At 41.9% G+C, this 26,903-nt stretch overlaps 1 protein-coding gene and 1 long non-coding RNA gene across 6 annotated transcripts in view; one reads left to right on the forward strand and one right to left on the reverse strand.

Moving 5' to 3' along the window:
- Snap25 (synaptosome associated protein 25) overlaps positions 1 to 26,903 on the forward strand; it is an 81,871-nt gene that overhangs the window by 21,082 nt on the left and 33,886 nt on the right. The window lies entirely within an intron of this gene.
- Positions 9,663 to 13,081, reverse strand: LOC134486161 (uncharacterized). The gene is made up of 3 exons (XR_010064911.1): positions 13,028 to 13,081; positions 12,641 to 12,694; positions 9,663 to 10,355 (listed from the first exon to the last, which is right to left on the reverse strand). It is a non-coding gene; the product is annotated as an uncharacterized LOC134486161 (long non-coding RNA).

The raw sequence follows: 26,903 nt of genomic DNA on the forward strand, positions 1-26,903 counted from the left end.
ATGAAGCAAAGAAGTGCAGACCGACAGGAGCCGGATGTAGATCGCTCCTGAGAGACACAGCCAGAATACAGCAAATATAGAGGCGAATGCCAGCAGCAAACCACTGAACTGAGAATAGGTCCCCCGTTGAAGGAATCAGAGAAAGAACTGGAAGAGCTTGAAGGGACTCGAGACCCCAAAAGTACAACAATGCCAAGCAACCAGAGCTTCCAGGGACTAAGCCACTACCTAAAGACTATACATGGACTGACCCTGGACTCTGACCCCATAGGTAGCAATGAATATCCTAGTAAGAGCACCAGTGGAAGGGGAAGCCCTGGGTCCTGCTAAGACTGAACCCCCAGTGAACTAGTCTATGGGGGGAGGGCGGCAATGGGGGGAGGGTTGGGAGGGGAACACCCATAAGGAAGGGGAGGGGGGAGGGGGATGTTTGCCCGGAAACCGGGAAAGGGAATAACACTTGAAATGTATATAAGAAATACTCAAGTTAATTAAAAAAAAAAAATAATGCTGCTGTTCGTACCTCAAGGCAACCCAGGTTTGTCCTATCATTGTGACAGACCTCAATGGGGTAGACTAGCAAGCAGGTGCAGTTGGAACTAAGGTTCTGTCATTTACAGAAGTGAAAGTAACCCCTGAGCCTTGTCAGGTTCAACACTGTACATCCCCATCCTCACGGTGAGCTTTGGAACCCACAGTACTGGAATCCTCCACTGCCTCTTTTTGGCTATACATTTATCCAGCAGCCACTGCATGCCAAGTGCTTCAGCAGGCAATGGGCAAACATGTGATCACAACAGGCAAGGACTCCTTTTGCAGTACTATTTTAAAGAAAGAGATAGCCATCAAATTGATGGGCCTGGGAGGAAGGGCAAGGAAACAACCAGATAGGGACAGGGACTGTGATGAGACCACAGACCAGAGATGACTGGGAGAATTTCTGACCATTGATTTGCAGTCACAAACAGTCCCAAGCCTGCTCAGCCTTGGAGAAGTGTCAGTCCACAAATGCTGTTGGAGGGGCATGGGAAGAATTGTTAGGAAAGAAACAGACAAGCCAGGTTTTGAGACCCTGGTGAGGACTTTTGCTTTGGATGAAAGACTCCAGAAGGTCTAAGAATTTTAAGAAGGGAATTAACTTGGTCTGATGCATTTTCTTTTTTACATAAAGTGTAGTGATAATGAAAACAAATCTACTAGGAGGCAACTGCAGTTTCAGAGTTGAGCCTATGGGTGAGGAAGCAGGCACAGAGAAGAGGGTGGCAAGACTTGCTGAGAGCTTCCTGCTAGGCAGGGCTGGCCAGAGGGAAAATATCATCAGGTAATGCCACTAGAGAACCCTACCTATCCCTTCTCCATCACACCCAGTAAAGAATGGAGGCTGAGTCTGCCTTCTAAGAGTGGCAGAGTTTGTGTGCAAGTGAATTCAAGCAAAACTCACAAGAACATGAGGGATACAGGATGGAACTCGGAAGAGTCAACATGGGTATGGTAGCAGGTAGAGACTACTCTGCGCCTGATCCCCAGGGAGCTCTGGAGTAAAGATTGCATCTAGCCCAGCTTTGAGGCTGGGGAGGGAGCTTATGTAGGCTTGTATTAGTCAGTCTTTAGAGGATTATACGAACTCTCAGGCATCTTCAGGGGAGGATCTTCTTGTCAGCCACAGGCAGGGCTCAGTAGAATCCCAGACGGGAACCCCGAAATACATCAATGCAGCATTTGAGAAACAGACACACCTGCCAGGAAAGATTAACAGGAATATGGTTAAGATACCTGCACCATTTCTTATAATGGTTATAACTTGTCCTGAGAGAGGACAGACGGGCTGTGTGGACTAAGAAAATATGAGGACACATAAGGCCTAAATGTCTAACTAAGTAAGTTAGCTCAGGAGGCCTGGAACAGGAGAAACCTTTCATTGCCCATAGATTATATTCAAATTACCTGTAAATGGTCAATTGCCACTATAAACTCAGATTATAGGTGTTCCATTCACCCAATTCTCACCCCCAAAGATTATATCTGAATATCCATTTATGCAATGTAAAAGGCCATGAGAATTAGCTATCTATTTCTGCAAACAAATACAACAATAAATGCAGCCCATTAGCAAGGTGTGATAGACTGGGGCCATAGCTCAGTGTTAGAGAGCACCTGCCTGCTATTCACAAGATCCTGATGATGTCCGTTATGTCCCACAGCTGTGTAGCTCCTTCCAATGTATATCCATGCTTTTTTGAAATTTGCCTACATATCAAAATATTCAGTAATCTTTTTTAAGTTTTTAAGTTTTTAAGAGTGTGTATGTAAAGGGTGCATATAAATACAGTGCCAGTGGAGTCCAAAAGGAATCTCTTGTAGCTGGAGTTGCAGGCAGTTGTGAGCCACCCAGCATGGGTGCTGAAAGCTGAACTTGAGTCCTCTTTGAAAGCAGTGTGTACTCTTAACCACTGAGCCATCTCTCTAGTCCCATATCCATTAAAAAACAACCCCATAGCCCAAGCCTGGTTTAGGGTATCTAAATCAATTAAATTATAATTTCTAGAGTGGGTTTAAACTATAGATTTTGTTTAGCATAATTTTAGATTTACCTGAAAATGGTAAAGATGGTCTGACTCTCACCTAATTTCCCATGTTAACACCTTACAGCACTATAATTTATTATAATCATGAAATCAATGTTGGTCCATTTAGCTAGTAAGCAAAATTTCTAAAAGCAAATGCATTAGCATAAAGGCCTGTTACAGGCAGAATGCACCGTACAGTTATTTGGATTTCCTCAGGTTTTCTAGTAAGGGCTTCTTCCTATTCCAAGACTTCCAGACTTATACTGTGGATTTAGCTGTCATGTGTCCCCTCTCTTTTCTTACATCAAGTGTCTCAGTCTTCCTTTGGCATTCATGCCCTTAACATGCATTTCCTTAACAGGAAAGCATGTGTCAAGTGTACTAGCTTCTTTTCTGTTACTGTGATAAAATGCCACAACGAAATGCAGAAGAAAGTCTAGTTTTGATTTGTGGGGGGCGGGGAGAGAGAGAGAGAGAGAGAAAGAGAGAGAGAGAGAGAGAGAGAGAGAGAGAGAGAGAGAGAGAGCACATAATGGTTGAGAAGGCATGGTGGCAGGAGCAGAAAGCTGGCCGATAACATCTTTATGTATACACAAGAAGCAGAGAAAGCAAGCGGGAAGTGGAATGGAACTATAAACCCTCAAAGCCTACTTCCAATAGTATACTCCCCCCCAGCACCTCCTGAAGTTTCTATAACATCCCCAAACAGCACCCAGTATGTTCAGTTGTATGAGCCCATGGGGAACAGTATTCATTCAAACTACCACGTCGCCTCTTTTGTACAATGCTCTCCAATCTGGCTTTGCCCTTTCATAAAATAGAATAAGAATAAACTGCCTTATTTGATGGAAATATGTGTTCTTAGGCTAACTGTAGCAGAGATGAAGTGTCCTGTTTGTCATAACATGTCAGGTACATGTGGTCAAATCCACATGGAGTCACTGTAATGGGTCATTACTTGTTAATGAAAACGGTTGCCAAGTCTTTCTCTCTGTCTCCCTCATACACACACACACACACACACACACACACACACACACACACACACATTCTTTGTCTAGTATGTACAGGGCCTGTGTTCAATCTCCAGCACCACATATAATTAGCACTAACAAATTATCCAGTAATCCCTCCATCTACATCTCCATGCCTTGTCTTTCACATTAGGAAGACCAATCTATCCTCATTCATTTTTAGTTCAGGATAGTGATGGTTACTGGCAATGCAGAAAAAGTTTCTGATTCTGAGAACTTAGATGAGCTATGAATTGTGCGTAGTGAACTAAATGTTCACTTGAGTCTCAGGGTTCTCAGTGTTAGGTTTATGTCCTCATGCTGGCTATGCCTCCATTCTCCAGTGCACTGAATTCATTAGGTTTCAAGGTGTGAAACTATCAAAGTCAGCTTTCACACACTCTGGCAGTTCCCATAGAACCACTTGCTGTTCGTTAGAAATGAATTAGTAACTATGCAGACTTATGAGCAGGTCTTATGGCTTGTTTACTTGCCACCACATCCATATTTGGAACCTAGAAAAAAAACATGTAAGTAGAAAATCATGTTTATTTTTTCCCATCCTTCCACATTATTCTCTCATAAATTCACCTCTCTGCAAGGTGTGTGACTCATATACACTTATGTGGGCTATAATCTCAGCCTTAGGAGGTAAGGTAGGAAGATCACAAATATGCAACCAACATAGGCTACATAGTAAGACTGGTTTCAAAGGAAGAAATCATCTTCCTGCTTATAGAATAGAAATGGAATAAATGTATGTTAATTTATTTCTGGTTAAAATTAAAAGCAAGAGCTTGTCACTTCAAAGCTCTGTGTCCTTCAACCTAACCTAGTGTCTGATAGCACTGGCAAAATCTCCAGAAGTCCATTAAAATTCATTCTATTCCTTAATAAGAGGAATCCACTCTGAAGGTTGGTAGGTAAACTTGGAATTCTAATGATTTCACTGTGGACAGCTAACTGTAAGCTATTTCTGAACTGCCACATTTCAAAGGCAGAATCTCAAATTGGATTTTCCTGGTTTAGAGAAACGTAGACTAGCAAGTATGGATGTTATGGGGACACCTGAGGTGGTTTCAGTAAGAATGGTTCCCACATACTCATAAGTTTGAATACTTAGTCCCGAGTTGCTGAAACTGTTTGGGAAGGATTAGGAGGTATGGACTTGCTGAAGCTCTGTTAGGTTATGTTGTGGAGTCAGGCTGTGAGGTTTCAAAAAACACATGCCGTGCCCAATGTGCCTCTCTCTGCCTCCTGCTTATGGATCAAGATGTGAGCTCTCAGCTATTTGTGTTGCCATGCCTTTGTTCCACCACCATGGACTCCAATTTTTGGAAGCATATGCCTAATTAAATGCTTTCTTTTATACGTTGTCTTGGTCATGCTGTTTTGTCACAACTGTAGAAAAGGAACTGAGACAATGTCTATCCACGTATGTAGGAGAGGGTGTGATAAGACAAGAAGCAAGGTATAAAATAAATGCAGAGAAGCTGCACTGGTATGTTTTTCTTTACCCTCAAGTGTAGGCTGAGTATTTGAGCCCAGGATATGTTGACAAAGAAGAAGTAGCAAGTGGCATGTGGTTCTGACAGTCACAGGTGAGGAAGGCACTTGCCTTATGCCATGCATGGGTTCAGTGCCCTTGCCTACATGAATAATGCATCCACAACCTGAGGAGTCAGCAGGCTCCTTGCTGAGGAATCTCACCTTCCAGATGACTCTCTTACACTTCCTACTAAATGGCTACTTTTTCATTTCGGGACCCCTCGAAATCCAAAAGGACTAGGTGAGCTAATCGTGTGCTTCTAAGTGGTGAGAAAGGGATAGCGGGAGAACAAATCAAGACCTCATCACTAATATTGATTCTATAGGCACAATTACCAACCCCTGGGGACTTCACTGTGGTTACAGCTCATGATATTCAGTCAGTCCTACTATTTGTCAAATATCTACTATGTCTCAAACTCTATTCTGGCATTTGGTCCCAGGTTAACATAGAGTTGAGGGCACATGTTCTGGACCATGACCTAAGGGGAAGTTATGCAATATCTGGTGCCTCATCTTCTTTGTATATGTAATTGAGAGTGATGATACGGTCCTTCTTAGTTAATTGATTTGAAGCAAATGCCCCACTGTTAACTTGGCTTCCTCAGGGCTCACAGGATGGCCTCTTGCCTATAATTAAGACCCAGATGACCCCAATGTTAGAAAAGTAGGGAACTGCTCATGAAGAGGCAAGAATCCCCTTGGGTGTTGGGGTGTTGGGAGAGCTGCAGGGATGCCCTTTCTGCCCAGCATCCCAGATCTCTCACTAACTGATGGCCATCATCAGAGTGGTAAAGACAATCCATCAACAATCCTCAGTTCCTTTTGGTGGTGACATCTGGTCTAGTTCAACAGCATTTGTGTGTTGGGGGGAAGGGGTGTGAAATGAAATATGATGAAAAAAATCCAGTTTCACCGACTTCCTTCTGTCTTAAACCCCAACTTCGGCTTTCCCTCATAGACCATGATAGGTACTAACTGAAAATAAATTTCCCTTTCAGTAAAGGAACAGGCTAAGAATAGAATCACAAGTTGTTTCTCAGATGCCATATGAAAAATTTAGATTAAGTCAAGCTTCCTTTGTTCCCCTTGGCCTATTTTCTTTTATTAAAGATCCAAAGGCAGCACCATCCATTTCTGACATCGCTGGCTTTGTTTCTGCTCCACTTACTGCCTGCTGCTCACTCAGAGTGTTAGGTGCACTCTCTAAAAAACTCCTAATGTAAGAGAATAAAAAGAAATGAGCCGCCTTAGTATGAAGGGCAGGCTAGGGAAAGAAGACAATGGCACCATAGCACCCTGAGTTATTGTCAGTATGTCAGTTAGCTTATGCTGTGTAACAAATGACCCCCCCCCCAAAAAAAAAACTTAGTGAAGTCAAAAGAGATTCATTTATTTAGCTCTTTGTTGTGAATGTCAGCAGTTTGGACTGAGTTCATCTCAACTCACAATAAAGTTAGTTGGCAAGATCATGTACTGGTTAGCTGATCTATAGCGCCCCTCGCAAAGACTTTTTTTTTAACATAGAGTCTACCTTGTGATCCATTAAAGTAGCTATTCATTCACCTTCTCACTGCATGGATACAAAGAGGGATGGAGAATCCCTCATTCCAGGCAAGAGTCATTTCCACATTGTCCTAGCCCAATTTCTCTTGCCATGATAAACACTGTGATCCAAAGCAACTTGGGGAAGAGAGAGTTTCTTTCACCTTGCACTTCACAGTCCATTATGAAGGGAAGTCAGGGCAGAACTCAAGGCAGGAACCAGGAGAGGCAGGAACTGAAGCAGAGGGCAGCAAGCTTACTGGCTTAGTCCTCGTGACTTGCTCAACCAGCTTTCTTATATAGCTCAGAATTACCTCTTTGGGATGTCATGGTCCCCAGTGGCCTGGGCCCTCCAACATCAGTCATTCATCAAGACAATACCTCACAGGCTTCCCTACGGGCCAATATGATAGGATTGTTTTCTCAAATGAGATTCCCTCTTTCCAGACCTCTCTAAGGGCTATCAATTTGGGAAAGGGAGGAAGAAATTAACAAGGGCACAGTGGGATCCCCTGGATGGCTCTTTAAAGTACAGATGGCTGAGGTCCATCCCAAAACACTGTTTGGTTTGCAGAGCTGAGTCCTCAGAATTTGCACTTGTAACCCACTTGCAGGAAATGCTGATACTGCAGGCCCATGTACCTCAGAGTGAAGTGCTCTGTTCACAGCAGCATGAAGAGCACATGAGTAATTCTGCTTCACAGAAGAGAAAATGCAAGCTCAAGTTTAATAAGGAGGTTGTGGGTATACATCCTTTCTAGTGCTAATTAGTGGAAAGCCATTAGCCTAGACTATTTTCACCTCACACCAGGGCCCATGTCTTGCTTCTGGTAAGGCCACAGTGCTCGGAAAGGTTGTTCAATACTTCGGTAGAGCTTCACTTACTACTAGGGTATATCTGTACTGCAGATGCAGAGACTGTAATCATTCCTTTCCCCATTCATTCATTTCCTTAATGGTGGGCCCTGGCTGTGAAGCCCTATGGACGAACATGGAATGATTGCCAGTAGCCACCACAGACTGAGTCTCAAGTTGTGTTTCTCACTAGAGGAATAACAGTTCTCATCAAGTGCTTTCTGAGCAGGAAGAAGAGCATAAATACATCATTCTTTAAGGCTACAGAAAAGAACCCTCTCGAAGGGCTTCAGTGCTGTTTCTAAACAACAAAGAGCCTCGTATGGCTTTTGCTGGGTTTCTTAGGGGGGAAAAAAAAGAACCATCCTCAAATGTTAATTCCCTCCTGGCTCTCATGCAATGGAATATAGCTTCTCTGGTCATGCAGCAGAGCCTGAAGCTTTCCAGGTGTCTGTGCTTCTGTTCAGAGTGTGGTCTGTGAACCACGTGATGAGAATGCTAATCACAGACCACTGTGGTTAGAATTCAGGACTCTGTATGTTAAACAAACTCTCAACGTAAGAAAAAAAATTGTAGCTGAAGTTTTAGAAGTATTGCTCTTCAAGGCTGCCCAGACCACACAGTCAGCCCGCGTGTATAGTTTCTATATGAATAAATTCGACCAATCACAGACAAAATCTGTTCAGTTTTTTCATCAGTACTGAACACATGCAGGTAATTTTTCTTTTCATAATCCCCTAAATAATATAGTATAATCAATATTTGTGTATGATTATATTGTACTTCATGCAAGTAAACTGTTAGGAGAGAGCTCAGTGTCATTTTTTTTAAGTGCCACAAAGAAATATAAAAATAAAAGCCTTCTGAGGCTTTTATTTGAGATTCCACAGCTGGACAGTGCCTTGCCCTCTAAAGTAGAAGGAGTGCATGAATGAATATGGCAGGGGAAATTGGCTGTTCAAGCAGCAAAGGGCTTAGAAATAAGGAATAGAGAGTGAAAAGCAGGTGTCATCATTATCTTTTTATGGGATAAAACAGAGCCAACCTCATCATGACAGTTAAAGCTAGCTTGTCTGGGGACATTAGTATCTTTTGTCTTCTTGCACTCCCCTTGTTTTCAAAGTTAGATAAACAACTTAGTGTCAGTTGGGGACATGGAAACTTACCAAAGATGACTTTACATTTGGCCCATGGGAATAATGCAATGATCAGCTCAAACCCATGGCCTCTCACATGTTTTGCAGCAGCAAGGTGTGGGCAAATCCCTGCCTCACAGCTGTGCTCCATGGTGTTCATGAGCCAGACACCTGGACTAAAATGCTTCCCTGTGAGAACCAGTCCCAGTGTGAAGGGGACACAAAGAATCCAGAGGAAAAAGTAGCAAAAGCACCAGCGTTGAACGCCTAAGAGCCACAGGAACTCCCAGAGGAGACCTGGGCCCTGGCCAGCAGCCTCCTCCAGAAGATGCTGGTTGTATTGACTGGAGGGCAAGCAAGAGAGAGGGTAATATAAGGGAGAGTGCCCAGACATTTGGAGAAGTTCAGTAAAGGCAGAGAGCCATTCTCACTGGGTTTCTTCCTAAAGGAACTGGGATTAATAAGCCTGAATTCTGATCCCTTGGAAATGTCAAACAAACCTGAGGCTGCTTCCAAAAAGGGACACAAATCCACTTGAAGGAAGAGGTGCTGCCCTTGTGATTACGGCAGCTAACCTTCCTGCATGCGTTCTCTCTCTGATGTGTTATTCATGGATCCTTTCACCTTTGCCACATCTCCTGAGATAACCAAATGCACTGCAGGACCACAAACTCCTGTTTGCTCAAAATATGTTCCTCTTTATAAGGGAACTCATGGAAATTTTAAGATATGTTTGAAGCTACAAAAGAGAACATCTTAAATCTAGGGAGCTGATAAGACCAAGAACCTCGGTCACACTGGGGTTCACTGAGTACATCCACCAGCACATAACAAAGATAGAGCAAGGAAATTCATAAACTTGCTTTCTTGCAGGGCCAGCAAACCTTCTACAGTCACCTAGAATTCCACCATCTTTAAGGGGAAACAAATTTTTGAGGATATTTTCTACATTTAGGCACACTGAGGACACACAAACAAATTTGTAGTGGCAAAGAATAGTTTTCCTTTTTCTTATATTTTTGGTTGTGAGCCTAGCCTTTAACGGCTGAGCCATCTCTCCAGCCCAGTTTTCCTTTTTCTAACAGAAAGAAAATGTATACAGTGTATTTTTGATCATGTTTTTCCTCTCACAGTTCCTCCCAGATCCCCCCTACTTCCCTAGCTGCTCAGCTCTATGTTCTTTCTCTTTCTCTTTCAAAAAACAAAACAAGAAACAACCACCCCCAAATAAAACCCACAAAGATGAAAATTGAAACAATCAAAAGACCAATGAGGCAAAACAAAAACAAAAAATAAACAAACAAAAATGCCAGAAGAAAGCAGAATGATAAAAAGGGTTCAAAAAAGTACCACTGAGTTCCTCTTAGGTTGGCACACTTCTCCTGGCCAGCCATGGGACATATCCTGAAATGTGGCTGAGATACCCAGTGAGACACCACTAGAGAAAACATATGTTCCCTTTACCAGCAAGTATCACTGACAAACAGCTTCTTCACCAGGGCGGAATCCCATGTCCATTTCCCCCCTCATTCGGTTTGATTGGGCATGATCTGTGTGTGTCGCCGCAGTCTCTGCCACAATGACTTCGCCTGTGCATCACTCCCGTTGTGTCTGGAAGGCACTGTTTCCAAGAAGTAATCCATCTCCTCTGGGTCTTACAGTCTTTCTGCCTCTTCTTCCGCACGAATCCCCTAAGGAGAGGGCTTTGATGAAAACATTCCGCTTAGAGCTGAACCCTCCAAAGTCTCTCACTCTCTGTACATTTACCAGTGGTGGGAACCACCTACTGAAAGAAGAAACTTCTTTGATATTAAGTGAGGCACTGATCAATGGGCACAATAGCATGCAATTAGGAGTCATTTACTACTAAGTTCTTTTGGCAGATTGATGGCATTAGGCTTTTTCCTAGGCCCATGACTTACCTAGTCTCAGGATCTTGGGAACTTTAACACTATCAGGTATGAGTACCCTTTCATGAAGTGGACCTTAGATCCAAGCAGAAAGCGGTTGGTTGTGCACATAACATATGTGCCATTATTGTATTGGTATATTTTGGAGACAAGTCATTGTTAGATTGTGGCAGCATTTGTAGCTAGGTAATAAGGATGACTACCTTTCTCTTCTGGTGCAGAGTACTCTCCAGATACTAATAATAGAGTGAATCTTCAAGTTTGGCACCAGCTTGACTTCTCCATATTTGATGACATGAGTAGTGTCTTCAGCCATCAAGTTGTGGGGGTTGGGGACCTCTATGGGAACCCTTTGGCAAGGACCCAATAAGAAATAACCCATTCTTGTAACTGGGGGTTTTACATGGTGGCATAGAATGTCTAATTGGGACACTGTGATTTCATTTCAATTACTTTCATATATGTTTAATAAAGCTACTATAGCAGTAGGTTCCCCCGTAGTTTTTCAAAAGGCCTTTAGTGTTAGTTGCCCTTCCCCATATTTCTTCCTTTACCCTTTACTCCCATCACCTCTTCATGCTGTTATTCTAGTTTTCCCCCTTTCTCTCCATGACTCTATTCTATTTTCTTATCCTTGGGAGATGGTCTTTCTATCCCTAATCCCTAACTAGGCACTTAAGCTCTGTGGTTATCCAGATGTATTCTGTAGCATACACATTGAAAGCTTAAAAGCTAACATCCATATGTAAGAGAAACCATGCAATATTTATCTTCCAAAGTGTGAGTTACCTCACTCCAGGTGACTTTTTTGGTAGCTCTATATCTATTCCTGCGAATTTTATAATTTTATGTTTAGTAACAGCTGAATAACATCCCATCATGTAAATGGACCACATTTTTGTTATCCATCCATTTGTTGATAGACATGCAGATTGTTTCCAGCCTCTCTGTAGTATGAGCCCTTTGAGTATATGCTGAAAAGACATCTAGCAGGATCTTGAGGTAGATCAATTCTCAGTTTCCTCACTGATTTTCATCATAGTTGTGCCAATTTCCACTCTCATTGGCAATGAATAAGTGTTTCTGTTTCCCCGCATCCTCCCTGTATGTTCTATCATTTGTTTTATTGATCTTGGCCATTCTTACAGGCAGAAGATGAAATTTCAAAGTAGTTTGGATTTGCATTTCCCTGACGGCTAATTGTGGTTCAGTGCGATATGTCTCGTCTTTTGAGAACTGTTTGCTAAGTTCCGTGCCCCAGTTTTAATTGGGTTATTTGTTTGCAAAGAAAGATTTTTAAATTATTAGATCATGACTTTTACATGAATCTGTAATAAGCATATGCCAAAGATTGTTTTAGAGTCCCAGAGTATCCGAAGAACAAATATTTATAGTCAGCCAGGAGAAGGAAATTGAAATAAGTTCATTAAAATGATTTCTAGCAGATTAGTGCACTATGATATTTGTTGACAATGTATTTTCTACCAGAAAGAAATCATCTGCATCTACAATGGGTCAAGGGTCAAGTTCATTTGTTTAGTCTTCTGCAAACAAATATCCACCTTTACAATCCCATCTCTAATTAAGAATAAGCACACATTAAAACTATTGGGAGGGTGACAAATGCATTCATTTCCTTGTGGCAAGGGTTTCATGGCAATTTATGAGATTTTGCATTTGATATGCACATTTATTTTACATCAGTTATACTGCAATAAAGCTGTTTAAAAAAAGAAAATAGCGTATCACTGGATAAAGGCGCCTGCCTGTAATGGGTGATGCCAGCACTTGGAAAGCTGAGAGAGGAAGTCCGTGAGAGCCAAGACAGCCTGGGCTACAAGGTGAGCCTTGACTCACAATTAAATAGATCATCAAAGAAAAGCATAGACCCTTAGAAAATTAGGTAATCTTTACATAAGTCTAAAGTATTCAATGTTCCAATACAAGGAAAAAAATGATTTTCTGTCCTGTATATTTAAATTTTGGGTAGTGTTTTCAACATTGACCTAAGTAAGCAATTCAGGCTCTTTGGAGCCATTTCCCATCTCTGCAACTCTGTGTCTTACCGCCTCCAGGACCCAGAACTGTGCATTCCAGCCACCTTAGTCTTGCACTTCTACCTATGAAGCAAGGATAACAAAGGCATTAGACTGATTCTCATTTAAATTTAAGAAAAAAGGCTAATGAGAACCATTCTTTGACATTTTCTACATAAAGTTTCTAAATGACATAGAAGGATAGCTCTCCTCAAAGCTTGAGATTAGCTTTAGTTAGGAAATGAGAGAGCCCTGCAAATTTGCTTTATTGGCATTTGGTAAATCAGAAGCCCAAGGTGGGCTTTTGAAGAGTGGGATGACCCTCACTGCCAACGTTCCGGCTTTTCAAAAGCCTGTTTGTTTGTTTTCACAGACACCCAGGAGAAAAGCTCTTAAAGTTATCTGTAACCTGCTCACCTTGCCACAGCCTCAGTCCAAGCCAGGAATCAAACACTTCACAAGGGCAAAGCCTGTAATTAAAACAAAGACTGGAAGAGTAAGGGTGTGTGTGTCAGAGTATGCCTTTCCTGTCTTTGGAATCAGAGTGTAGGGATGCACTCACACCTTCTCCTGGGCCCTCCACCAGCTAAGAACTGTAGTATGTTGTTACTTCTCTGTGGCCACATGATATTGTTGGAAGCATTACAATGTGCTACCACGTACAAGGATCCAAATAGTGCGTTCTAAGCCCCCAGTGCTCATTTCTATTCTCAATAGGGCTCTTGAAAAATGACAATGATGTGATTTTTTTACGGGTGCCAGAAGTCATTCCTAAGGTGTGTTTGGGGACACTGTCACAAGTTATCTAACAGCTATATACTCAGTATAATAAGATAAAAAACAAACCTCTACATATGATGTGTATTCTGGGCCTTAAGAGAAAGTCTTGGTACCTGCAGAGGGTTAGTCAGGCGGTTTGCAGGGTGACCTGGCCAAGCCTTCCACCCTGCTGCCTGGCAGAGATCCCCATACAGGATGTGTCATCATGTCCCCACAGAGCCCACAGATGGCTTGAACCCGTTTTTAAGATGGCTCCTCCCTACAGCCTGAGCTGGAAAATAGTCCCCAAAGAGTTCCTATTCCAAGCCCTGCAGATCCCTCATGAGATACCCTTGGATTGCCTGTCAGCCTCCTTCATAGCTTCTGTATAGTCTGCTGCTGGAAAACAAGCAAACAAACAAAATACAAAAAACAAAAAACAAACAAAAAAAATTTAAAAAACTAAGACTTTCCCCACACAGGGAGCTATTTCATCCAGATGTCAGAAATGCCTGTGTGTTTCTGTGCCCCCAAATGTCTTTAGCTAATGATTGAAATGGAAGTAAAGAAGCTCAGCTTCTGGTCTACTGAAGGACATGCTCTAAGGCATGTGTTAGGGCAGAACTTAAAGCTCAGAGCAAGGTAAGTCAGATGCAGAGAATCAACCTCGCTTGACCTTCTTTCTCTGAACTTACTTCCTCACCTGCTTTCCAGGTCTGCCCTAAGAGAACTCCTTCACTCAGACTCAAGGTTGACTGCTGAGAGAGGCCCACCATGTCTCTCTTAAATTCCCAGAAGAGAAGTGGCTCTATGAAAACAGCTTTCTGAGTCCTGAGAAAGGAGCCATCCTTTAAAGTTCTAGACAGATAGGCCTTGGCTTAATCAATTTACTCATTCCAAGGCGGTACATGGGCACTTTGGGGACTAAGAGCTGAAACAACCTTGAGTTATTCAGAACATTAAAAAGAATTACTGAAATTCTCTGTGAAACATCTGTTACCCAAAGGCAAAATGCTAGAGTCAGGCCTGCGTTGCCTCACTTCTGAAGGGAGCTTTGAAATGTGCCGGGAAGTGCTGCAGCTTCAAGAACTTCTTCAACATGGGTGCAGCTTTGTCTGTACCTCAGAGAGCTCAGGGAAAGTTTCCTAGTTCTCCCTACCAGTTCAGTTCAACAAACACAAGAGGTCTAAAGCTTCAGATAGCTCCTTCATTTGCAGTAAAAGGATGAAACAGGCTTAATGATCCGCTAAACATAAGCATCTGCAACCCAATGCCCTTGAAATATAAGAGGGATCCCTCCCTGAAAGGACCAAGGCAGCTCAAAGAGTAGCTTGAGGAAAAGCAGGCTTTCTATAAGCTTGCCTGTTGGCATTCGCGAAATCATTAGAGCAAGGGGGTTAATGGTCAAAACCCACAACCAGTCAGGTTTCTAAAACCTAGTTGGTTTCTCAGACACAGATAGAAGAAAGCACTTTGAAGTTAGATTGTTCAAAGGCTCATCACGTGATGCTTCTTTACTCGACCACACCCTTAATTCTGTTCATTCTCCATCAGGTATCCTTCTAAAGAGCAGGGCTGTGGGATGGGGCTTCTCTGAAGCCAACCCTTTGCAAGGCTTCTCTGGTGCTGGGCTGTAGGGGAAGCGCAGTGAAGGGGTCTCAGATTCAAGAAAGCAAAGCTAAGAGTGACGATGCTAAAGAACTATTACGTTGTTGTCGTTGCTGTTGTTGTTATTGTTGTTGTTGTCGTCGTCGTCGTTGTTGTTGATGATGTTGTTCATTTTTCAAGATAGATTTTTTTTCTGTGTAACCCTTTCTGTCCTGGAACTAACTCTATAGACCAGGCTGATCTCAAGCCTAGGGATCAGCCCCTTTCTGCCTCCTAAGTATTGGAATTAAAGACATGTGTCACCACACACAACTTACTCATTTTAAACAATGATTTAGTAAGTCTACCCTCTCTTCATCGCATTCCAGGACTGTAGAAGAGATAGCTTAAGGTCTGCACTCATTGAAAGTTGTCTTTTCTATTTACTTGAACAAGGTTAAAAAGGCCCTTCTCTTTTTCTATGTACTATGGCCTTGACGATTTTGAATTTCCATGTCTTTGTGTGTATGTAAGTGCATGTGAGTTGTCCTTTGACATACATGCTCCATGAACATGGATACAGACATTCCAAATTTTTTTTAAATTCAAGCACAGAACAATGATATTAAGTTTTTTTCTAATTTTACAAAAATTAAATAGATAGGTGACAACAATATATAAAAATAGGTCCAACTGAATCCAGAATTAATAATCATTGCTCTGGAATTTCCCTTCTATGTAGGGAATGCTCTGGCATAAGCAATGCTATGGAGGTTAAAGGGGAGCAGTCGGATTGAGGGAGACTGTTACAGACAAAGCCACAAGCTGCTTGTGGGCAGATTAAAGGCATCTCAGAGAGGATGAGCTCTGGTTGTTTTCAACACCCGGAGTGAGTGCTCCTTAAATGAGGTTGAGTTAAAACTAAAAGAAGGTGTTTGTAAAATGCAATAATTGTTAACATCTAGATAAGAATGTAACCTGATAGATTCAGTTCAAGCTTTGCCAGGCAAATCTCAAGTCTATTCAAGGTGCAAAGCTCCATTTTTTTTAAACTTGCGAGCTCTATTTTAAATGTCAAGCTTCAGGAACTAATGAAAAGAGAAGGTCTTATTGACAAGGAACTGTTGAGAAAAACAGCAAATCAGACTTTGGACTTTAACCACTTATACAAAAGATACATTTATCAGGATTAGAAAAGTCAACCTAAAAAAGTATCACTGGGGCAGGAGGATGTCAGAAAAAAAATAAGTTTTTAATTATTCTAGTGGTATGAAATATTTTAAAAATAAAATGTAAAGAAATCACAAGTTTAGTAGGGTGAGTTGGCAAGACTCAGTGGAGAGCGGTGCTGGCAACAGTTTCAGAGGTTTTTAAACATTTTCCTTGGTCTGTGAGTCTGCCTTCATGGATAAGGGAATGATACAGGATGTGCTGAAGTCTCTGTAAATATACTTGTGACAGTGTTGTTTATTATCACCATATGAAAGAAAAAGGGGAAGGGAGACAAACAGGTGGACAAAACACTAAATACCCAGTAAGATTAACCAAATAAACCATACATTTATATAACGGGCCACAGCCCAGTCTTTAAAGTGGCATTTGATCAGTTTTTAATGAAACATTTCGTAATAGGGTTGATATTTGGAGAAAAACTGGGTAATACATGTTAGTTTGGTCCTAATTTTAAAATAAGCTTCTGCCCCTCCCCAACCGCTTACCACAGCTGCACATCGAAGCTTCCTGGTGACGTTTAAAATAAGCTGCATTCAGGGATCCATTCTCAGGGAGTTTTACTGAATCGGCCTGGGGTGTGACCTGGCAGTGGATCTTCATTGAAGCTTCTCAGGAGATTTTCATTTTCCTTTTTAGGTTTGAAAAACAAAATTTAAAATTAAAAGCAAACAAACAAACACCCTCTTCTCACACAGTACATTCTGAGACACCACAGATGGCCATTTTTAAAAGACAATCAAGTTGCTTGGCAGCCAGTGACAGGTTCCACCACACAGTACTCAAAGTGAAACTGGCTCGCTCATATCCTTAAACTTAAAACCTTAGAAGGGAAGCCAACTAAAAAAGTCATGCAAATCTTTCCATTTGTCATGCTGGTGCACTGTCAAATGGACTCACTGATTGGCCAAGTTCCCTTCTTTAACTTACTATAAAGTTAAAGAATAAATTCCAATCATTTGCACACCCTATGAAATCCCTTTGTTACTGTGGGATTAGTGTTTGTGGTTTCTATCTAGTAAACCAAAGACATACAGAGCTGTCATCTCACCGCCCTACAAGCCCTACAAGATATTAGCCAAGTCTCTATCTGGGTCAGGAATCTTATCCCAGAGCTATGTACAGTTCATCTTTAAACTGGCTTTGCCATCTTGTTGGATTTCCTCACTAGAGTGTTAGATTCATCTTTGACGCAATCTTTCTATACTCCCCCTGAGAGTTCTGAACCTAATGCCTTTAAAACTACCCAAGGTCAAACATGGATTTGGAGATAGAGGATAAACAGCTCTCCCTGACGGCAGAATCGATCAAAATCATCTCACACAGAAAGCTTCCTATCTTTAAAGGGAATACCCTCTGTGTGACTTACAGAAACGTTCCAGCCTTTGCCCACAAGGTCTAATCTAAAGTGCTTTTTAAACCCTCTCCATGTTAAGGACAGCAAATGACAAACTGCGTAACAGGAGACGTCAAATTTGCACACTGAAACAGTTGCAATCACACCAGTGGCTTATCGTAAGTGAATGGAGATTGGGGAAAATCTAATTTGATAAATTGGTCTCCCGCCCCCCACTGACTGCGCACAATCACTTCAGGGGCACTTTATCATCACTTGCGGCCCTTCTGCCATTAGCTAAGACTCCAGACTCTGGCTGGGACTCCTTTTATGTCCTCTCTCTTTGTGTCAACTGCTTAATGGTCTTAAAAAAAATGCTACAGCATAAGCTGGGCATGTTTCTTTTTAAAGCAGCTCTCTGGGGAATTCACTTCCAGAGTCAATAACGTTCCAGTGAGACTCTTACCCTAACTGTAGCAGCACGGTGTAGTACAGGGGCTTCACATGGAGAGACGTTGTATGCAAGTGTCTTGATTTTGAAGAGAGACATAGCAGAGATGTCACAAAGCCAAAAAAAAAAAAAAAATTGAGGGAATGACTGGGCTAACAATGTTCATGTGCTGGCCATTCTGTGATATTCTGAATGTAAAATCTTTAATCCAAGTAAGCAAATCAAGCCCAGATTTACCATATTTCTTACCATGGCTAGAATAAAAATGGTCTTCTTTTCCACTTTTTCCTGATGCAATGATTTATTGATATTTTAAGTGCCTGGAATAAGTAATAAAATATAGCTCATAAATAAATGGAAGTTGTCATAGTATGAGTTCCACAGAAGCACTCTCCTAGGCAAAGATTAATGTGCAAGTGATATATTACGAAAGTATTCTGGGAACACAGTGGGAGAAAGGCACGGGTGATGGACAAAAGATGAACAAAAGAGTCATTGTCACAGCTGGGGTCCCAGCCTTGGTGCAGTCCTCAGGAGCCTCTGGAATGCATGTTGCACCTCACAGTTGCAGGGCTGGCCTTTTGTGTTATATATCCTTCCTTGGTCGCAGGCCTCTCCAAGAAGATCGAAAATCCCAGGCATTTGCAGGTCGTACTGAATGAAATGGAACAGCCAGTCCCGCGCGGGGAGTTTTTGTAAAAAGGGTCACAGGTGGGGATGGTGCAGATGGGGCTAAGGGCATGGGCAGCCACAAATACCCAGTAGGGAAACCGAACACTGCACCCACCAACTTCCATCGCCGAAGTCAAGAATTGTTAGTGAACCTGAGTATACGGAACTTCTTGCTGTTGACTCTATCAAGTGACAAACAGAAATTAGTGAGTTTGAAAGACAATGGGTGGGGGAGATCTTTTTGTTCATTCGTCATTCTGGAATGGAATCCTTTTATTTAAACCTTAACAAGACTTCTGTTTTTAATTTTTAATTTTTTGGTAGCAACACTCTAGCCCTTGTCCCAAGAACCAATCAACCAACCTACTATTTAAATGAAGAGAATTTGCATTGGTCCTTCACAAGCACGACAGAGGATGGAGACTTGGACCAAAACGCTTCTTGTTAGAGCCTTCAGAACCACCTCTAAGAGGCAGTGATTCACCTATAGCTGCATGCTAGACATGCTGTACCCATGTAACACTCAGTGAGCAAACAGTATCTCAATGAATGAACTATGGTTTGCTTAAGCTATGATCAGGACAAGTGAGACAGGGTTCTGTTCTGTCTGCTCCATCTCCTAATCAATTAGTCTGCCACGCTTTGGCTCCCAAGCAAACAATTGGGAATCATTGCAGAATACAAACTATAGCACTAAATACTCACTTAGCCGCATTTGCAAAATAGACAAAAGAAACATTGGCATTTTTGAAAAGCAGATATTTAGTCATAGTCGGTACTAGTTGTGGATGACTGCCCTCTTGCAATTAAGGAATGCCAATGCCGGTTGCATCTAAATGTAAGTCCTCACATCCCAGCACTCTTACAGAACAAACCCAAGCCAAAGCAACCCATCAGCTATGCTCCTGACAGAGCTCATGAAAGAGGCAGATTTATTTCCCTTCTCAGAAGAATGGAGATCAGAACTGTGTTTAGATCAGGTATACAGAGGGAATTCAATTCAGGAATGGTGTCTGGTAGGATAGTCTGAGAAATAAATGAGCCAGACTTGAAAAGGAAGTAGGTTTCTGAAGATAGTCAGTGCATAAGAGATTTTGAGGAAGAGAAGGAATTTTGTGAGTTGTCTGAAGTTAAAAAATGAGATGGTTCTTCAGCCCGGTTCTTCTGTACTTGTGTGCTCATGAGACTGAAGCATGAACACACATCATCATATTGAAACAAATATCAAAAAGTAGGGACACCACCACCGTAAATCACAGTGTAGCAGTGTGATGGATAACCACCGTTAACCATAAAGATGAGAGGAGAAAGACCACAGGCCCAAATCATCATGGTCAAATTAATTAAAACAAGCAACTAATTAAAGCAAGTTTTTAAAGTTGTGTCCATGGGCTGTCTTCTCCACTAAGGTGGATTCTGAGAGATCAGCACTGGCTATAAGGAACATGAGGGTTTTGTAGCTCAGGGGTAAGAGGTTTCAAATAGGAGTTTCAGTGGGCAAATGGCAGTTGGTCTACCGGAGCAGAACATAAGCATGACAAGTTAGGCACAACAACATTCTGAAACAAAGACATCAAAAGGTAGTCGTAACATCAGGTAGTCACAACAACAAGGTCATCATAACAGTCCTGTGAAACAACCATAGAGTTGCAAGATGGATTTTAACTTTTTGAAGCAAGGACATTGTTGCCATTCCTGGAACAGGCAGTACAGAACCTTGTGTAGGTAAGGCTACAGGTGGGACATAGCCCCGTCCTTGAGATACAGAGGTTTAATCATAAATAGGAGTGGACCTAGTTTATCTTTACTATAAGATGGCTTTTAAGCCTAAGACGGAGTCGGGCTGGTTCTTCACCACATACTCCCTAGAGAGTGTTAGCTAAGGGCTACCAGAATGTTCCACTGGATGCTTGCAATGACCTGCAGCAACGCACAGATGCTGCCATTGGCAGGTGGGGGAAAGAATATATTACTTTTGTCAAAAATGCAGTTCTAGCCTCACTTCCACAGATCTCTTTCACTAATTGGTATAAATGGAAATGTGCAATTTAACAAGCTGATGAAAAGGTTTTGGGTCAGGAGCCCTCAGACCATGCTACTAAATGTCCCGTTGTGAGTAGTTGTGACCTATTCTGGCCAGATTGTGTACATACAGTGATGCACAGTGGTTAGTAATTCATTTATGAGCCATCTGTTCATCATATCTGAACTAAGGTCTTTTGTTTTAACTAAGAAATGGATTGACACTAGTAGGACCCACTAGGATAAAGAAAGATAAATTTCATTCACAAGAATGTTCAAGATCTATTCACAGAGACACAAGCCACACATTAAAAATTTACAATTTTAGTTACAACACCTTTAAGAAATGCTATTTATTTGTTTGTTTGTTTGTTTGTTTGTGAGACAAGACCTCACTGTGTAACCTTAGATGGCCTGGAACTCGATATGTAGAACAGGGAGGCCTGAATCTCATACAGATCTTCCTGGCCTTTGCTTCCTGAGGTTTGTGGTTAAAGGCGTGTACCAACTGAAATGTGCATTAAATATGCAGTTGGCTGGCTTTGTTCTGTTACGGTGCTAGAGAAAGGTGACCTTACTTTTGAACGTAACCAGCACTGACATGTAAACAGACACTTGCCATCTACATTTTGTCAAAAGTACTCTGTTCTGGTTTTTGCTTTAGAATTAAAACCTAAACCTCATTTAACCATCCCCACATGAATAACAGGACAATCATCAGACCGACCTTAGTCTCCAGGCATCAGAGCCCACAGTGCCTCTGTCCTCTATTCTTTAGTGACAGGACTGAGCTAGCATAGACTATTTGGGGAGACAGACAGTGCCTGGTGTGTTCTAATAATCATCTTGCAATAGCTTTCCAAAATGAAATTTTTCTCAGGGAAATTAGCTCGTTCGGCTTCTCTGAGAGGGCAGGACACAACTAGGGACGCTAGGAATCCTTTTTCATAGTGTCTTCAGTCACTCAAAGCAAATGATGCTGGATGGAGGCTATGAGAATTGGGAATCTCAAAGGAAGGGTGGTCTGAATTAGTCACTACACATTTGCTAATATGTCAGTGAAACTACAAAACAAAGTATTGTGTGGGTTTTAATTGAAAGAAAAAAATCCATACAACTTGCTCTGAGAATAAAAATGCTTTGAAAGTATTCTTATTGAAAGCAATCTATACATTTGTCCTATATCTCAGCTGAGGGACAGTCTTTCCTTCTAAACAAGTTTGCTGGTCATACATGTATCACCATAGGTTTGTGTAATATTTAAATAGAGTACAAGTCAAGGAGTAACCTCTATGAGTGTTAGTCAACATGAATTGTTTAAAGTCCCTATGTTCTTCTGATTTCTGTTCATAAACTTACTGATTTTAAAAACATACCTTCCTTGAAAACAAGAGGTTCTTCATTCAAATGGCTAGTAGTTGGAGACATCAAAGTGTATGTTTTAGCTCTCTATGGTATTCAGATTAATTAAATTTGATTGATTTATCTTATGAATTAAATGAGGAAACAGAAGGAAAGCAATTGCTAGCTCCTTACTCCATTGGCACGAGGCCCCTACCCCGTGGCACAGTGTTCAGTGCATTATAGCCACACCTCTGTCCACTTTGAAAATCAAACCACAGACTCCTAAATCCACAGACTCACTTCCTGGCCCTGGATCTCTGAGAATAGACTCAGAGTGGAAAGCAATTTTATGCTACTGCACTTTAATAACTCCTTTAACAGATTGGCTATCTCCCCACAGTTCACTACTACCATGATAATTAATGTTCCTGAAACAATCAACTTAGAGAAAAGGAAGTTTTGTTTTGACCTTTGGTTCTGTAGATTTCAGCCCGCAATTGGTTAGCTCTGTTGTTTGGGAATATGGTGAAGCAACCCCCAACTATGTTGGGAGCCTACAGAGAAGGATACTGATTACCTCATGAAAGCTAGAAATCAAGAGAGGGGAGGGAGAATGAGAGAGAGAGAGAGAGAGAGAGAGAGAGAGAGAGAGAGAGAGAGAACAAACACTAGGTTCCAGTATTCCCTTATAAGCATATTCCCAATGACCTAACTTCCTTCCTCCAGGCCCTACTTATTAAATGTCCCACCACATTTCAATTGTGCCAAGCTAAAGGCTAAACCTCTAACAGGCCTTTGGGAGACCATTCCAGATGCAAACTGTAGCACCCTACCACCCTTCTAATGAATTCCAGATATGCTTGTGTACGGTAACAGAGAGCTTTGCCAATTACCCTGTCCCCAAAGAATAACTACAGCAACTTGCTAGCTTTGCTCTACGTGCCAGAACAGTGGTAGGCTAGATACATCTATTTCTGATATAAACAGCCCGGTACCCCTACTGAGGCTGGATACCTTCAGCTGACCATGGAAAGTAGTCCTTAGGAGGCTGTGGGGACACCATATCCCCTCACAGTTAACTGCAAGGCTTCAATATGATTCGCATTCCTAAAACTCTACAGGTGTAGTCAATCAAAGGCAGACTCCTTTTCTTAATGTGTAGTTTTACTCCATGCCTCACTTCATATTTTAGAGTATGTTTAGAGTATATCCAAGAAACACCATGGGAAGCTTCATAAAATGGATTTTGCAGGCAATGTTGAATAGAACCTACCCAGTGTTCATCTGTGGTAAATATGCAGTGCTCTGCAGATATGAGAGGCTTATTATGAATGTTCAAGGATTTCTAGTTTTGTTTGTTGCATGTGTCTTTGTCTGGATCCACAAATATATTTCTTGCAGAACCAGATGGCAAATACCTTCAGCTTTGTGAGCCCTTATGCCGTGGAAGAAGCCACTGAGAATGGATTTACAAATAGACAAGCATATGCTCAAATAAAACTTTATTACAGACCTTGAAATTTGACTATCATAATTTCCATTTCATGGTTTCTTCATCTCAATCCTTTCCAACCATTGAAAAATGGGAGTAGGATAGAATAGCTATTTAGGGTGGCTTAGCCTAAATCCAATGTGAAAACTAAGAGCGGGCTGGTTTTGGTCCACAGGGATATGAAGGACTGAGAATTTCTAGAAAGAAGCTATCTATACAGGCTGATAAACTGATAAAATGTCAAGGACTACAAAGAGGTTGGAATGTTAATTTCTCAGCTGTCCTTATCTCCCCAAAAGCCTCCCTGTCAGACCTAAATAAGTGAAAACCTTTGGGATTTGTTAACTTAAGGAAACCCTTTTTTCTACCAATCACGGTTAAGGATGTTATCAGATAACATCTGAGGCCTTAGTTGCGATTCCTCCCACTGAATGCAACCACATCTCTGATGTTTCCACCAATGGAACTGAGAGATGCCTTGATTTATAACTTTCTTTGTTCTGTTACTATTACAAACTTCATGAAATTGCCTGTACATTGCAACTATGGATCTCGTCGTAATCTAAGTCCATGTTCCTGGGCTATGGTCACTCAGATTTAGACCTAGAATCAACGGCCTCTTATTCTCTTTGAGGGGAGGGCTTTGTTACTACAGAATCCTTGATTGCTTCATTTGGCCTAGTGTCCTATTTTGCTAACTTCATAGTCACTTCTTGACCCTACCTAGTGACATTTACTGATAATGTAGCAGTAAGCAAGCCAAATGTTGTCTGCAGAACAACAATGTCCACACCTTCTGGATGTTTGTAGAGACATATAATCAGGGACTTAGTCTCAAACCCAGCAAATCAGAATCTGTGCAGTTTTAATGACTCAACCTCATTAAAAAGCTTTCTGGTGATGCTAACTTCTACAGGAGTTACAGAAGGATGATCCTCAACCTTAAGCTCAAAATTGCTGATTTTGGAACAGTAAAAGGAACACATTTTTTTTCATCCCAAAGTCACTTAACAGGAAGTGAATAACCTAGTAAGGTCCAGACTCTGCCTTGGTGATTTGAGATTCTCAGCAAGGGCTCTTAATGTCTAGGGGAGTGCCTTATCAGAGCTCCAGGGAATCCCTTTTGAGAGGCTGTTTTTGTATCCTCCCTAACTAATGTGAGCTTTGCTCCTCTGGGGAATGCCACCTGCTTGGGCATGTGCAGAAGTAACACTTGTTCCATGCCACCTGAGTAATTTCATTTCATTATTAACATCCTCTCCGCTACTACTATAACTGCTGCTTCCCATTCTGTCCACCTCCTAGAATGCAGCCATGCATGAGTCTGGGGTTTTTAAGAACAATTTATCAAATGGTAGCAACAAATATCCCAGGAAGTAGCTGTTCTAGTGGTTCTCATCAGGAGGGCTGCCACCGCTCTCTCTCAATCTCCCTGCTTTGAATTGCTGTATGTAGATCTGTCACTCACCGACCAACCATCCAAGACACAGATAAACATGCATTTGCGAGTGAAACAAAGGTATGGGAACTCCTGGGGTGGGGAGCATGAAAATCAGTAATACAAGAGCATCTACCACATGGCTTCTCTGTCAGCCTGCCACCTGCCCATCAACCAGCTCCTGGCAGGTTGCTGGCAGCCCAGAGCCAGGAGCATACAGCTGTTCTTCTCCTGCTGAGAATAGCAACTTTGAGAGATCACCAAGGAAACAGTGTAGACAGGAGAGAGGTGGGGGGAGGCATGAAAGAGAAAGAGAGAGAGAGCAAAAACTCATCCACAACTAAGCCCAGAAAATAGCAGTTCACTGTAGGGTTGAAAGCACATAGGCAATGCTTTCTAATACGCTGCTCAACTAAAAGCAAAGGCCAGTAGCTGGCAGAATGAGGAGATGACCCAAGAAAGCACAAGCAGTTCTTCACAAAGGAGACCAGGGTCAGGCACTCCCTTGCTTGTTCCCTTGTGGCAATCCTGAGAGATTTGCTGCTTGGAGACCAGCACCTCTACACTCCCACTGGTTTCCTTGGTTTTTGCCTCCACTAGCACTCAGCTGCTCATCCGTACGCCTGATGTCAGCCATTACTAGAGGAAAAATAGGTAACAGAGCCTAGATTTGTTCCACACTTCATAAAAGTATGAGAATATTTTACCCAAACAGGCCACCTGAATATTAAGACCCAGTGTCCTTAGCAAACAAAGCTCGTTGGGATTTTCTATCCTTGACATACCTGTGCCATAAGATCTCAGAAATGAGCTAGATGCTCAGGGAGAGAAATGATCTTACCCATAGCCATCCAGTTTCTAGTTCACATTAACATTCTTCCTGTTTAAAGTCCTTCGATTAGAAGACTTTCTTCACAGAGCTGGTCAATGCAGGAAGCTAATCATATGCTCAATTTCTACTCCCCAGAGGAGGAATTCCATCTGAGAGAGTGTATGACAGTGTCATATACATCCAGTCACATAACTCATGGGATTTATGTTCTTCACTATGGACTCATGGCTGTTTCTAGTTAGCAGCCAGCTTTCCTTTCTTCAAGGATTCAGAGGACCCTCTTCTATGCTATGGCTCAGCCATCTTTCCTGCTTTTGTTGGCAGGAGAAGATGGGAGTTCAGTACCAGCTTCTGAATGCCCTTGGTCTAATAGGGACATATGTCATCTCCATTTAGGAACCATCTCTAGCCACACGGCCATCTCCTTGTGAGGACTAGATATGTAATTCCTAGGTAAGCACCCATTCTCCCAAAGACAAGGTTCAACTCTGCAAGAGGAAAGACAAGTTCCACTGTATGCTTGAATATCTCAAACATGGGACACAAGCCTGGACCATAATTAGGTGTACAGCCCAAAGATGTTGGTGTAACATCAAGTACTTATCTTCGATTCTTCCCCTGGTCCCTTCCTGGGACATGACTCCCTGATGGAGGCTGACTGTGTTCCTGTAGGCAATCTGCTTGATTTCTGGTGCTCAGAATTCCTTCACTGTCTGCTTCAATTAGACTGTTGTTCTACAGAGGTGGTGAATTCACCTTTCTTGTTCATCGGTGTATCCCTGATGTTCTAAGTGAGTATTTCAGAATGGAGAAGGATGGGAAAGGAGAAAGAAGGGTTCTCTGAAAGAATCAAGGTCCTCTTACCTGAATTCGTTTTGTGTGAAATAAATACTTCAGGGGAAGCCATATGTGTCTTTGTAAACCTGTAATTCTAGAAAACTTAGGAGGCTGGAGCAGAAAATGGTTAGCCCAAAGCCAACCTGGACTACAATGCAAGACTGTCAGAAAATCATATGTAAATATGTGTCTGTTTCAGTGATGGTGTTGAAATATCCATTCCTGGCAGTTTTTGGAGAATTGACATGATTCTATTGATTCTTGTCTGAATTGGGCTTCTAGTTTAGAAGCTA

Source organism: Rattus norvegicus, chromosome 3 (assembly GCF_036323735.1).
Source record: "Rattus norvegicus strain BN/NHsdMcwi chromosome 3, GRCr8, whole genome shotgun sequence".
NCBI classification, from domain to species: Eukaryota; Metazoa; Chordata; class Mammalia; order Rodentia; family Muridae; genus Rattus; species Rattus norvegicus.